This window comes from Macrosteles quadrilineatus, unplaced genomic scaffold (assembly GCF_028750875.1).
Source record: "Macrosteles quadrilineatus isolate MER2022 unplaced genomic scaffold, UCM_ALF_1.0 Scaffold_8__2_contigs__length_117827958, whole genome shotgun sequence".
In the NCBI taxonomy this organism is placed as follows: domain Eukaryota; kingdom Metazoa; phylum Arthropoda; class Insecta; order Hemiptera; family Cicadellidae; genus Macrosteles; species Macrosteles quadrilineatus.
This window is the reverse complement of record NW_026542601.1, coordinates 36,608,364-36,623,335: the sequence shown is the minus strand read 5'-3', so window position 1 is coordinate 36,623,335 and position 14,972 is coordinate 36,608,364. Positions and strand designations below refer to the sequence as shown.

Sequence of the window (14,972 nt, the reverse complement as noted above, 5' to 3'; positions counted from 1 at the left end):
GGATCTCAAATGTACTTTAGTCAAAGATAACAAATAGGAGTTCAAATTATATTTTGATAATAGATTATAGCGTCAAATTTGTCACATTATGTTTATAGAAGGGTTAAAGCGATTGAAAAGTATTGGATGCATTAAAAGACTTTTATTGTCACGGATAATATATATATATATTTTATTAATTCCCCCCACCCCAGTTTTAAGCTCACGTTCATACCGAGCTTTTTACCTATGGACAATACGCTGAGTAAAATCTCAAAACACTGCCTTTGTTTAGTCTTCTCTTTGAAATAGTTGGCTGGTAATTACAAAACCCAGAGCTATTCAGAAAGTAATTGTCTTCTTAAATTAACTTGATAATTTCATCTGTTAGCGTTAATTTGAAAATGAAACTGATAGAAAAAGAGGAAATGTAAATATCTTTTTACACCTAGAGGATATATTTGATTTTAAATACTTTTCATTAAAGTGATCCAGATTAAACTTTGTACAGCCCCAGACTGCTATGTGGGTTCATAAATTGAATACTGTATAACATTACTGACAAATTTAGTCTCAAGTATATAAGGCATGTGTAGTATTTGATACAATCAATCGCTTACATAAAATAGCACTAGCACAGCTGGCTAGCTAGCTTCGTGGTTAAATTGCAGGGTTTCTGTTCGGAAGGTACGGGTTCGAATCCCTCCAAACATTTGTAGTTTTTAGTTATATCGTCAGGATTCTGTGGTTGGAAGACAACCTTAAGTGGTAGAACCACTATATCAAAGCATATTTCTTTTATATAAGGATAATTTACTTCGTATCGGAGACCTTACTTCACTAGAAGCCTACTATAAATTCCCCCCCCCCCACTAATTTTTTCCATTACTGTAAATTATTCTATACAAAATTCACCTATTGAGCGTTTTTTGACTTTCCTCACTTATTTCTGAGACCCATGGAATCCAAATTAGTGGTTGACACTTTGCATATATCGTATAAGTCTTTGTCTTATACGGGTTTCGAGGAACAAATTTATAAGACCTACAAATTTCAAGTTTGCGGGACGTTTAGGCCCTAAAACTTTTGATGAAACCCAAGTTCAGCCAAGTTCTCGTATAAGCCAAGGCTCAGATCGTTGTATTGATCCAATGTTGGCTTAAAGTCCTTTGCCCCTAGTTGTAATCCACGTCTTGCCAATAAATACAGGATTTGGCAGAACACTTGGTGGTAATTAGATTTTATTTCAATATTTTTATTTTTCTAGGAAATATAATTGGTGATAACAATTATACGAAAGGTAAGATATATTAATGTTTATTGTCCATTTATAAGAGACATATTCATAAAAACAGGTGATTAATTTGTTTGGTTGGTGAATTTTCTGAAAAATAGCTTACAAGTCACGGGGTCGATCCTGAAAAAATACAGAAGATTTTTTTGACGGTTTGGACCTGGACCCAGCTGTCCCTGAACATTTGGAGTCCTGGCTATGGAACAACTGTATTCAGTAACAAAGGTATACAGATCACCTTATCTCACTCCTTTCTACACATTCTGTAATCATCTCTAGCTTCAAAATAATAAAACAGTCGCGACGCTATATTAAATAAAATGATTAATCGAGGAAATAATAAGCATTTAATCAAATCAGCTGTGCATGCTCGCTTCGATTGAACACTGTCTACAGCAAGTACAGATAGCATTTCTATTCAGTTTCAGAAGTCAATGGAGCTATGTAGTGTAGTGTTAGGTAATTGATAGCGGAAGCGGTAGTGGATTGACGGTTCTGGACCTACAATTAGATCAGCTGATAGTGACGGTTTCTGACTGCGTGCAGAATGGACAAGGGTTAGGTGCAACAGCAGAATAACTTTTCCAAACCATTCTTGAACGTTGTAAGTAGGCCAACACAACGATGGGATAATATTGCAAACCGTTGAGAAGAAGGTGCGAATATTAGAACAGAAACGGCAGTAAAATCACTTGTATTGTTATTTAAAAATAACTGCCAAAACCGTTCAACAAAAGAACCAAAAGTATAGACTGCTTAACAAACAACATAAACTAACGTGGAATAAAAATAATAATTACTCGTGGCTGGGAGCTACATAAATAATTCTGAGTAATATTTCATTCTGTGTTGTTATTCCACTTTTGTTCCAGGGGAACCAAAACATTCTGGTTTAATATTCAGCGCTGAAATTCCACACTTGATGACAGCCTTAGGGTTGCTACCCCTTCTCTTCCTTAAAACATACCAGAATATACCGCTGACATTGTGTGCGTGGTAAATGGTTGAACGTAAAATTAAGTTGTGAAATTAAGATGTTAAATTATTCAAAAGGGGGAGGACATTAACTTATTATTATTTTTTGTCATATTTGTACAGGTTTCAACTCTGATGAAATAAATAATTGAGTTTTATTAGCAAACATTCGAAAAAAACAATATAAAAGAATGTACAACAGATAATTATCTACAAAATGGTTTGGAAAGATATTCCAAAATTTTATGTTTTTAGGGTGAAAAATGGGAAAACCCCATTTTTACCCCATAAACCCCCGTTCCTATGGTCCGATCATGCTGGTTCGCGAGCTCGTTCGAATAAATGTAGGTTTACACGTTTCCTCTAGGGACCTCAAAAGGAAAAAAGTAAATCGGTCCCGGGTCCAGGTCTTACCATGAGACCTACGGTAACAGCTTATTTCCTAAATGGGAAATTCGCTAAAAAACTTTTTTTTACCTACGGTAATTTTTATTTTAACGAAACTATAAGTTCAAAGATACCTTTCTAATACAAGTAGAAATCATGTTCAGCATTACAGAAGCGTAAAAGACGCAGGTGTTACAGGTTTTGCACGGAGTAACTTATCGACACATAAACTATGTCTGGAATGTTCCTTTCTGTGTCTGTATTTCCGAGCAAAATATACTGCATGTTCTCAGAAAATTTATAAAATTCGAAAACTATTGTAGCACAAAATATATTTTAAGTTCGCCTATTGGATCTGATGATGATTATTGATTGGAGTGTCCAACCGAAATCGATCACCACTTACCATATTTTATACTCGTATGTATTCACCGTCTTGTGCGTAAACAGCATACATGTAAATATATTAATTACTAGTGTTATTTGTTTTTTGTACTTTCACATATTTTAAGTGCGCTTAGAAATAGTTATAAATAGCAAATGTAATGTATCGACTAATTATTTAAAATGTAACACTAAAAGCACTATCTTTGCATCAAACCTGATCTCACTTGGAACTTGGAAGTAAAGTAATGTTAAAGTGTTAGAGCACAGTACATTACGGGTTGAATACTGGTAAATATTTCGAGATACCGAGGTTTGGAACCCACATTAAGACATGAATAAAGACATGAGTTTAGGATGCCTTTCTTTGTACTCAAGTTCCCTCACAAAAAAGTAGATAATTAATTAAAAAGAGCCACGTACGATTTTTATCAACGTAAATAATAATTCACAATAATAAGGGATGATTAATGCGCGAGTGTTCGAATAATACTACGCTTCGGGTTGTGAAATAAATGGCACCGATAACAATCGGGCGGGAGATGTGTCAGCAAAAACCGCGGGAATTGAGTGCATTGGTTCGATTGTGATTGGTTTAACACATTCGATGCTAATTATGGTGACACCTCAATAAAAAGACCCTCGATTTATTAATGAGGTTTTGTTAAATGTTGTATCAAATATTGAAAATAGCAGTCATTTTAAAAACTGTTTAGGAGATTTCATTCTCATTTCACATAGAGATCATAAAGATGGATATTTTTGCGGAATCTCAATGCTGTAGCTCAAACTGTTATGAATGTTTTTGAAACAAAAACATACTGACAGACGGACGCTCAACGAAACCAGACGAGATATAAAATATGTATAGGCCTATTATATTAAACCTTTTTGATAATTTTAACCCAAGGAATTACTACGTACATTTTATCCCCACAGTTGTGAATCCTGTACAGTATATGGTAGTAGCATATCCTCATCCAGACCCACCCACACTGTTCGTCGTCCACTACGCACTCTAACACACACACATCAGTTCACTTCGCACACTAACACACAACATCAGTCCACCACGCACTCCGCCTCCCTCTACAGCTTTATAAATCATTCTACACATAAATCTCAATGTTGACAACCCCCAAATCCAACGTCAGCCGTTGTTTTCGGTGTTGAATTTCGCTCCGAGGGGTTTGCTGTGTAAAACAAAAATTCGAAGCTGTTATAAAATATTCTTTCAAAAGGTCTTGAATGCTTGTTGGTTTGAGGGCTCTAAGTATATAGAGTATCTGAATATTGAATCAAGGGATATTGTGTTTTAGACGAATTTACCAGAGAAAATTTAAAATTTTACGACAAATTTATCTTTGGAAGCTGTATTTTTACATACACATTAAGGATCACAAATTAAGTTATTGAAGGTCGCTGGTTCGATTCCAAGCCATTGCTATTGGTTCCAGATACCATTTGTCATCGGGATATCATGGACTGTCCCCTTTCAAAACGCTAAAAATGCAATTGACGTAAACAGACACAAAACTTGATGTTTACTTGGATAATCAAGGATTATATACCTCAAATTGAGGGACGTATCCTTTGTGTTCTATAGATGGATCCTAGTGAGATCTGGACTACGACGTACCAGCATTTTCATGTAGGCAAAATCCATAGGTGATTATATAGATTTGAAAAAAGTAAACAGGACTGCAGAAATGTATTCTACATCCAAACCTACAGCTTCTTTGTGTAAGTAATTGATTTCCAAACACAATCACCATGTTCTTCACACTTGCTTGGCCAAGGTTGGGCAAATAACGAAATCTTAGAATTGTTGCATACCGTTAAACATTATTCATATTTTTAGACTCTAAAGCCTCAAAGGAGGCTAGAACAGCGATTTAGTACATTAAATTTTTTTTTTATTCTCTGTGAAGGCACCGTATCAGATATTCCAATATTTGACCCAAAACCCTATTCTTGCTATACACTACTACACTAACCTACACCAGAGGTCCAGAGCTTTTTTCCTAGGCTCTATTCCAGGATTGTTTTTCACAATACACAATGTTGCAGACTAGACCTAGGGGCTGCGGCACTATCACTTACTTAGATACAAATCAGTTGATGATTCGCCAGGATTTAAACCAGAGACCTCTGGAATCGAGGTCCCGCACTCTACCACACTAGTGGTACACGGCTGTAGAAATACTAAACTACGAATGTACTTCCAGGTTTAAACTCACTCTGAGCTAAGACATCATGAGCCATAAATCATAAAAGTAATTCCAATCCAAACATGACAAATGTTGATTCCCCATGAAGGGTGAAACGCCCTTGTACTATACATGACGTCAATATGTCCAAACCGTGCAGTGATTGTGGCATATCACGCAAGGGCTGACGGGTAAATGGTTTGCCACACTGTCACAGTGTCAACGATATCGATATTGAGGGTGTGAACGTGAAATTGGACAATTATATTCATTTTAGGATACTTTAGATATTTAATGTTTAAGATTTTAGCCAACGATTTTGGGGATCTAAAGTGACATTTTACAGGATTTGTAAGTTTAATACAGAGAACATAAGTAACTGTTACATGCTTTTGTCTCAACCAAACGTGTTTAATAAATGTAGGGATCACTATCATGACTACAATTCAAAAATGACGGTATGTAATTCGATAATTTGTCCATTCAAATCACAACTTTAACTTTTGTTAGGTAAGATAACCGTTTTGAAATATCTGACCATTTGATTGGATGACGAGTCTAACATTTTTGAACAAATCATTACAGAAACGCGTAGCTAATCGTCATTGTTGGGAGTTGAACCAGTCACCAGACCACCAAGCAAGAATTAAAACTTGTTTAAGTCGTGAAGTAGTTGCATCTTCCGAGTAGTGATTATATTGTACACGTACACAAGCAATGGTAAGATACTCATAAATTCCAAATTCAACCCCTATATCTATTTGTTCTCATGACATTATAGGATATAGCAAGGAAGTTCATAGAATATGCTTATTATGAGTGACTCTTCACACTTCGTATCCACGACCACGCAAATATTTACATACAATCTCCTCTCCGCTCTCCACCACGACTGCCCACATCAACATTGTCATTCTAGGGAATCTGCTGTGTCTCGCCTTATCTCTAGGCCGGGCAAACGACCGCCTCTTGAAAATGACACCACAGCTTGAAGATGGAGTAAAATGTCGTTTTTGTGTCCTTCTACGCTATTGGTATATCTAACGTTTATGCGGAAATAACAAACAAGGGTCTTGTCCCTTTCAAATGTTGACCAAGATGGAGCATATTCAATTAAGAATAATGCCCTCTAGAACAGCCAAGGAAAAAAACTCCTCTTGAAAATTACACCGTAACTATTCTCAAGTAAAATACCTTTTTCGAGCCTATCTATGCTCTTAGGATATAGCATTAAATTATTCTGCGATGTCTTCTGTTTGTTGAACATTTAGGAATCCAACAACTTGTGTTTACAATGATTGAATCGATGTACTTGATAAAATAATTGGGTACAAATCTGGTCTTGTATAATTTTAAATGGAAAAAAATTAAAAAAAATTGGAAATGGTCTTACTATGCCGTACTCAAATCATCCACGAGTTCGTTTTGTACGAATTGTAATGGCAAAGTAAGTTTCTCTTAATTTTCGTTAGCAAAGATTGTGTTGAATTAGTAAAACTTTAATCAAGTTTGAAGCATCTGAAACGACAGCGCAATGCAGTTATGCCAACTTGGAGTCCAGGATAAAACTTTTATTTACATTAATAATCCACAAGACCAACCGAATTTAGTTGCCTTAATTGTATGAAAGAGAATGTTTTAATCTTGTCCATTAAGTAATTGTTTGAAATCACTTCAATTACTACTGGTTCAATAAGTTCCAATAGGTTTTTTTTTAGTTTCAATAAGCTCAATTAGTTGAAATGCAAACTATAACTCGTTAACATCTAAAACTTGTGTGTGTAGCCTTACTCTATGGCCTGACCATTATGAAAGTACGGCATAAACAAATCTTCAATAAAGAACAGTTTTTTAATTTTTTTTATTGGACCTAGCTTTGAGATTTTGATAAATGGTCCTGCCTAAGAAATAGATGTGTTTTGTCACTATATATTTGGTATCAAAGTTAAACCAATCGTTTCACTCCATTCTACACCCATCTATCACTTCAATCTTTACCACTTCAGTAAAATAGCGACTTTGAGATATTATATGTTTTAACCTAAATATGAGACCAAGGCTCACTCATTGTCACTTTTTTTCTTGAAAGACCACCTTTGTTAATCAATAATTAAGGACAGCTGGGCTTGGTTTCGAACCATGTAAAAGCTGCGAACGTCTCTCAAAATCGAATTAGTAATTTAAAATACCAGTAGTTTTCTGATTTGTGAAATGGTACAAGATAAATGAACAATGAACAACTAATATGTTTTCTTGTCTGATTGTTAATACGTATTGATATATGTTATATACAAACATTATTTCCAATTCCAATTTGGTTTTTAATGCCCAGTAGATTCATTACAATTTATGGATTGTATCTTTTATGCACTGCGACAAACTGCACACCGCACGAAAGATTCTTTATACATAGCAGAAGAACTACCAATGGAGACTCCTTACCATCTTGGCTATCCGCTCCTGGTCCTGTCCTGCTTAGAAAGTTTGTAAGATCTAATAAATATGATGACCTTGTGGAGCCAGTTCAACTTTTGGAATCAAATCCACAGTACGCTCTCGTCAGAAGAAGAGATGGGTCAGAATCGCAAGTATCCCTGAGACATCTTGCACCCGCTGGCCTACCTCCTGGTGATCTACCTCATGAAGACAACACTACTGAGAGAGAGATTGTTGAAAATATAAATTCAGACATTGACCACAATGAAGTTCAAAATGAAACTCAACAATCGGAATCTCAGACCCCAACTTCAGAGACTAATTTTTATTCTTCTTTATTTTTATTCTTCTGTTATTCATAAAAAACTACGGATACTTACAATTATTTTAAAATTTTCAAAATTAGTTCTACGTAAATTCAGTTGGTGTCTACAAACAAATGAACAAACTAATTCATGGACAAATTTAGTAAAACTTGAACATTTTAACAAAACCCGTATTGAGTGACGAATAATATTAACATGTCCAAAAGGGAAATTCTGTGGGATTAGTCTGCATTCATTAACAACGCTAACTCAGTCTGGTTTGGTCAAACTGTTGACTGAAAAGGCAAATATTTAATCGTACATGATGGAAATTAACAGCTATCATCTATGAATATCACAATTAACTTTGTTTATCTGTGGTTAAAAACTTTGAAGCGTTTGAAATTATTTGATAATGGTGAAATTGATTATACACTCCCACGAAACTTGGGTTAATCGTTAATGGTTTAAGAAAATCACACTTATGGTGGTCAATATTTGGGCTTTAAAAATAGAGTGGAACCTCGATAACAATACACTCGATTAAAAAGTCAACCTAGAAAACGTCTTAAAATACCCTTCGATTGTAGTCAATGAAGTTAACCATGAACAAGTGTTATTACAAACCTCTGTAAAAAGTCCACCTTGATAACACGAATTTGCTAATCCCCTGAGAGACGTATCAAAGTTTTACAGTGAGAATTTGAAATGGTTGTTCGATAAATAACTATTATTCCGTCGTATTGTTACGCACATACATATTCCTCTCTGAAGTCTTCCCAACACTAGGAAACTTATTAGAATACACCGTATTTGTTATAAATATGGTTAAATGTTTATGATCTTCTCCTCGACATAGTAGTATGTAAATTATATCTCATGTGTATACATTGGATACTATGCACTGTAACAGTACTATTTTTATACCCGGGTCCAAAATTCATTTGAGTTTTTTGAATAGGGGACTGATATAAAAAACCTATTCCAACGATTGCTGTGAGGTGCTGTTTATTGTGTTTCTTTTTTAGAATTTTTGGTGCGTTCAAAAACGATGTCACCATTAATAGGTAGCTTATAAAAGGCAAAAACCAATTAAAGTCAAAATAAAAATCTAGACAACATTGTAATATTACTAGACATGTGTACTGGAGCATGTGACGTGTTTTATGGCTTCCCGCCACAAACAACAACACGAGTCCCTTATGACGTCATGAGGGTCCCAATCACAAATCAGTGAGTCGGTGACGTCACCCTACAACTCGCCCCTGTTTTCAGACCTGCGTGACCCCCCCAGCCCCCTGTGTTTACAACTGCCAACTCCCGTAATTTTGAAAATTAGTTTGCCCTTGGACACGCAACACCAAAGATAATCGCTATTTAAATTCGACTTACAACTTCCGAAATAAGGTAGGCAAATCCTACGATAACGATGGGTTCTTGTTCTACTAATGGTATTACGTGTTTGACAGTATGAAAGTTATTTTAGTGATATTGGTGTAGTATAGTATTAAAGTTTTAGTTTATTTGTATGTTAATTTTATTGCTTTAGGTAGATTGTAACTATTACAGTAAGTAACTATTGGGAATCAGTATGTCTAAACCGAGTTGGAACTTGATATAGCAAGAGTCATTGTTAGTTTCAGTTCTGTTTTTATTGTCTTGTATAAGGGTAAATGGTTGAAAGTCGCTATTGATATTTGCAAATGAAGAAGGTTACACGATAATTTCTGACGACGAATTTGAACGAAACCACAGAAAACATTCTGTGACGAAACTGGGGTGAGACTAGGTCTAGTAGTTATAGCACTAAAGCTTTAATTAATTTGTATGTTATTTTTATTGCTTTAGGTAGATTGTAACCATTACAGTAACAATGAGTTATGACCTGAAAACCCGGGGTTTAAATTGATCACTTTGCGTAATAAAGCCATTTGGTGGCTCAGAGCTACCCTAAACCTGTTTTCAACCAAACTAAGAAACAAATTGATTAGTCTTTTGGTACAAAAAGACTGTATACCGAACCCCTTCCAATAAAATGTAGTATAAGATAAATTGGATTTAAGTATAGGATAGATTTAAGATACCATTTGTTGTGATGATAGGTTTTCTAAATATAAATTATAGATATTTTCTTACAAATTTTATCCAGGGTGTTTTGCTTTATTGGATAGGTTACTCCACAGGGATTTTTCTGTATTGGAGGACTCATTATATCACTAAAAGTAGTAAAAATGTAATTAAATTATTGAATTACTATGCGGTACAGTGGTAAATGTATGGTACATGGTACAATGTTAAAATAAGCCTATGGCCAAAATCTGCGTGTTTTACATGAAAATGTTTTGCTACTAGTTCAGTTCTAAGAAAATGAAAAGATACTTTTGGTTAGTTACGTTAATAACAACCACACTATTTACACTAACAAATAAAGCCTAAGGTGCTCTATTATATTGCACGATGGACTTTACATTCATTACATATGTATTAGGTTTATTATCAAACCGGCAATATATGACCATACCAAGTAGAATGTAAATTACAAAAACGTAGCGTACATTTTCGCCAATTGGCCGATAGTGTGTTACAAACATTGATGGCACAATTACAGGCAAACTAACAACAATTGTTCTAAACATTTAAAAGTGGAATTATTAACTGCATTCGAATATCCACCTTCAAAAACTAATCAGAGTAAAGCATGGCGTTTCGTTAGTTTGACATTCTTCTAGTTCACTTAATGGGATAATGATAACCTTAAATTCTCTACAAGCCTTATCAATCACCTATGTTTTGTTAGTAAGAGCGATATGCTAAAATATCAAATTCAGGAATCTTAGGCTACAAATATACAGACTCATCCCTGAAGATTAAATATCCGGCTACGATAAACAGAGTACTAGCTCAGTTAATTAAAATATTAGGTTAACCAACACAAAAATTAACTACAAACCTAATTAAAAATCACCGACGTTTAAATAACAAACTTACGTACTAAATCTCATTAGCAGGGACAATAATAGTAAAGTGTTCTTTATTATTTTCGCAAGCTCATCCATAACGAAACCTAATTCATTCATTCTAAACATAATCAAACAATTAATCCAACTCCAACAAATACACCGGTGACACAGTATTTTGCTAATTTCTTAGATTTTTCAAGCTCAACAAACGAATCTAGTCGAACTCGAACATCTACACCGGAGACTTAACACCTTACAAAAAGGTCAAAGTGCAAACTCACCATTCTGTCCAGCTTCAGACACCAAACCTGTGATATCCTCTGGGTTCACTTCCTCCACTCCACCACTACACTCCGTCGCCGACCCCCGGGATGGGTGTAACTACCCTGTCATCGTACTAGACCGCATGAATGAGAGCGCAGGAGCCCTGGCAGAGATCGATGGGGGAGCGCCGGCGCGGAAGGCCCAATCAGCACTGAAGACCGGCCGGCCGGTCTCAGCGTAAAATTACCCTTCACGGAGAGAAATTTCCCCGTGGGGGATTATTCCCGGATCAAAATATTTTGAAGGTTTGCCCATCGAAATTTGTATGAGAGATTTGTATATATTGTATGTTTAAGGTTATAAAGGGGATGGAACATAACTCTATGTATAAGCAGGACTCGTAGTCACAATAATTGGAACTGCCACAAAATAAAATACTTGCTATAAACTAAGATTTATTCGTGGGGTCTTCAGGTCTAAAGGTATTTGTAAAGTAGCTTTTCATTTAGCAAATAACACTGTCAAACACCATAAAATTTAATTTTGAATGAAAAACGATGACGGCCCCCAACAAAACCCCGAACAATACAAAATCATTCCTAAATAAAAAAAAAACTCTCTCACTTCGCATCAGCCTACATGATTTGCATAGAAATTGAATTCGACTGATAAGCGATAAAGTCGGAGTTATTGTTTTGTTTTCTCGTTGAGAGCAAACTGATGGTAATTTGAAATCGTCGAATGAACGGAATTCTGATCATTGGTTAAACATCACACGACTTTGATTTTAAAATATCAGTAATGATTTACTTATTTGTTAGATTGGTTGAATAATATTACAAGTTAACAAAAAACAATTGTCTTTACTTCTTCGATTTCACGTAATAAATCAGCCTAGGACAATCCACAGATGTTTATAGGTCCAGCACAAATGTATGTGCATAAAATATGTAAAATTTTATCAATGGATTTATTAATTTGTTTTATTTGTAACCCATTTTAGTTATTATTTTTTTAAATATCCCCCACCATAGTAAAACTTGCAGTCTAAGCAAATTTTCATTTATCTGGCTAGATTTCTACTAAGACTTTTCCTTAAAATAAGTAAGATTTATTTCCTATTTAAGTAACATTAATTTTAATGAACAATTAGGTTTGCTGCTACAGGGAAGGTATTGAGGTGTTTTTTTTTAAATGTCCTACATATAGGACACAGTTACCGAAAGGGCTGAGCTATCATCATTTCAATAACACTCTTTATCAACTTCCCTGTATCAGAAAAACCCGTTATTAACATAAAATAGGAAGAATATACCAATTGTAGTAAAAATCCAGCCAAGTAAATTAAGTTCATTTAGTTTTCAGGTTTGCTGCGGCGAGGATATTGTAATATAACGCTAGTTTTTAGTTTATGCTTGATTACCTGTAAATTATAGTTTGTTGCTTTAAACTAAATATTTCTCACTGTTTTAGGGTAAATTTTAAAGACATTTCTTTGCCTTTTGGCCGTAGTAGCAGAGGACGAGTAAAAACATAGTAGCGTTATATTTATTTGAAAAAAATATTGTGTTTAATGTGTGCTGGATCAAATCATAATAGTGCTTATATTTACAAGTTCTCAAAAACAATGAAAACTCACAAATCAGAGCAAGACAATTTCCCGTTGCAGGGGAAATTTCCCCGCGGGTGCATCCCTGCAGACGGTCGATAAGTGTGCGCATGACAAGCAGTTCATTGTTGCTCGTATTGTTGCCGCGAGTAGTAGTGTTGGGAGGGAGGGAATATTTGAATCAGACTTAAAACACGTACAGAGTGCTTTGATGGTGATTCATGATTTCTCCCCTTACTTTAGGGATTGGGGCCCTCTTCTGTTCTTTGGCCATTGTTCTCAACCAAAGGACGACAGTCTTGTGGGAGTATTTCATTGTGTGAAGGGGAAAAATATTTTGAATCAATGCATGTGATATTTTACAATAGTTTTGTTCAAACAGGTGGTTTGGGGAGTAGTATTATTCGTAAACAGTTATTTTAAAAGTGAGATCTTCTGTATAAAGTAACATTTGTTTTGGTTATTTAGTGTAAATACGTGGACTAGCTATGCTTACTTATTTGGGAAGAACATACTTGTAAGAGCATATCATAAAAAGTGGCAATAAGGTTATGTTAGACCTTCAACAACAGTCACGTTCAGTTTTGGTTATTTAAACTTTCAAAAGTAATAATTTTTTGGTACAGTTGATAAGTTAAAAACAAGTGACAGTTTCCCTTAAAGTACAAAGTATACGTCTAATAGAACTTGTAACAACATATTTAGACCTACACTTATACTGTTGACTCACAAGACGGTAAATACATATAAAATATGGTACGTGGTGATTGATTTCGTCTGGACACTCCAATCATCATCAGAAAAATTTTAATTTTGCAAGAAATAACTTTGTGTGTGGTAATAACGCCGTATCCTTCAGCAGCACATTCTGTCAGCGGTTCAATTGGACTGGTTTCGTTAAAAACTTCATATTATTTCACTGTTTAACCTATAATGTATCATGTCAATAAAGCACACTATTTATATCCATTGAAGATACCATTATGGTTTAGTAATAAACATATTTAAGTATTTGCCTCTCCTTCGATACGTTGATATTTTACAGACACAGATAAAATAACAGGAGTAAAACTATTTGTTTACTGAAAATGTATTTATATAAATATTTGCGTAATCAGTATGTACAATTTTATATTGCTAATAATGCATTTTGTTACTAGTTGTATCTGTATGGTTATGATTTTAACGTGGAATCTTTAACAAGTGTAATTGAACAAATAATAATCAGTATTCATTTTATGAGGTATTTGTAATCGTCGATATAATAAAATACTTGCTAGAAAATATGTTGGTTTCCCACAGTAATAAAAAAGTACAGTAGTACTGTACAATGTTTATTCAGCATATAATTATATTTCGCCGTATGACTTTGCTAAACAACGGAAGGGCTTTTAATATCAAGTACTGTACAACAATTAAGTACGATTCGATTAATGTCATTGTTGTTGTCTACGAGCTAGCGCTTTCTGGTAGTGACATTCTGAACTGCATTCTGCATTACTGGAAATTAAAAGCAGGACCTTTCGTGCAGTGATTTAAATACTATTAAAAAAATGGTAATCTACAAGAAAGATTATATTTAATTAAATAAATGTGATTGTGATACAAATTTAGTTAAAGTCAAAATTATTTAAATGTGTAAATAAATAAATCTAACAAGCAAATATTTGTTGTTAAGACTGAAGGTAGAGTTAACACTAGTCCAGAGACCCGAAACCTCACACGTATAAGCATATATGATGGCAAACAGTAGAAAGGTGTGCGAGAATCAACGTGTATACATTTGAAGTTACGTTTATCACAAATAACATATCCCATAAAAGTCCGAAAACAGCGTTTTCGTTTTGAATCACTCTTACAAAAAGCATTAAACTTACAATTTCATAAAAAATTACGTATTCAAAATCGTTTGACAACAATTTAATCTAATCACGCAAAAGTAATGGTAGGGTTATAGGGATGAGTAAATTTGTAGTAGTTTAATATTCCACGAGGGGCGTTAGTTGTAGTTTGGGCTGAAAATAAAAAATATACCTATTTTAAATAATCGATTATGTTACTATTAGTTATAACAATACTTCCGAACACGAAGTATACTTTGTTCATTTTCTTGTAATTGAATTTACATGAACTCGCTTATTGTACTTCATATCTGAAAATCTAACAATC

At 34.4% G+C, this 14,972-nt stretch overlaps 1 protein-coding gene across 3 annotated transcripts in view; it reads right to left on the bottom strand.

The window, feature by feature from the left end:
- The window catches only part of LOC129001685 (breast cancer anti-estrogen resistance protein 3 homolog), a 243,564-nt gene that overhangs the window by 53,346 nt on the left and 175,246 nt on the right, over window positions 1–14,972 (bottom strand). The window contains exon 1 of one of the 3 annotated variants that reach the window (XM_054429079.1): window positions 11,212–11,305. The exons of the other annotated variants lie outside the window; for them this stretch is intronic. The gene's annotated coding sequence lies outside the window, so the exon portion shown is untranslated. Of the gene's footprint in view, window positions 1–11,211; window positions 11,306–14,972 lie in introns of those variants that run through there. 3 annotated transcript variants of the gene reach the window in all.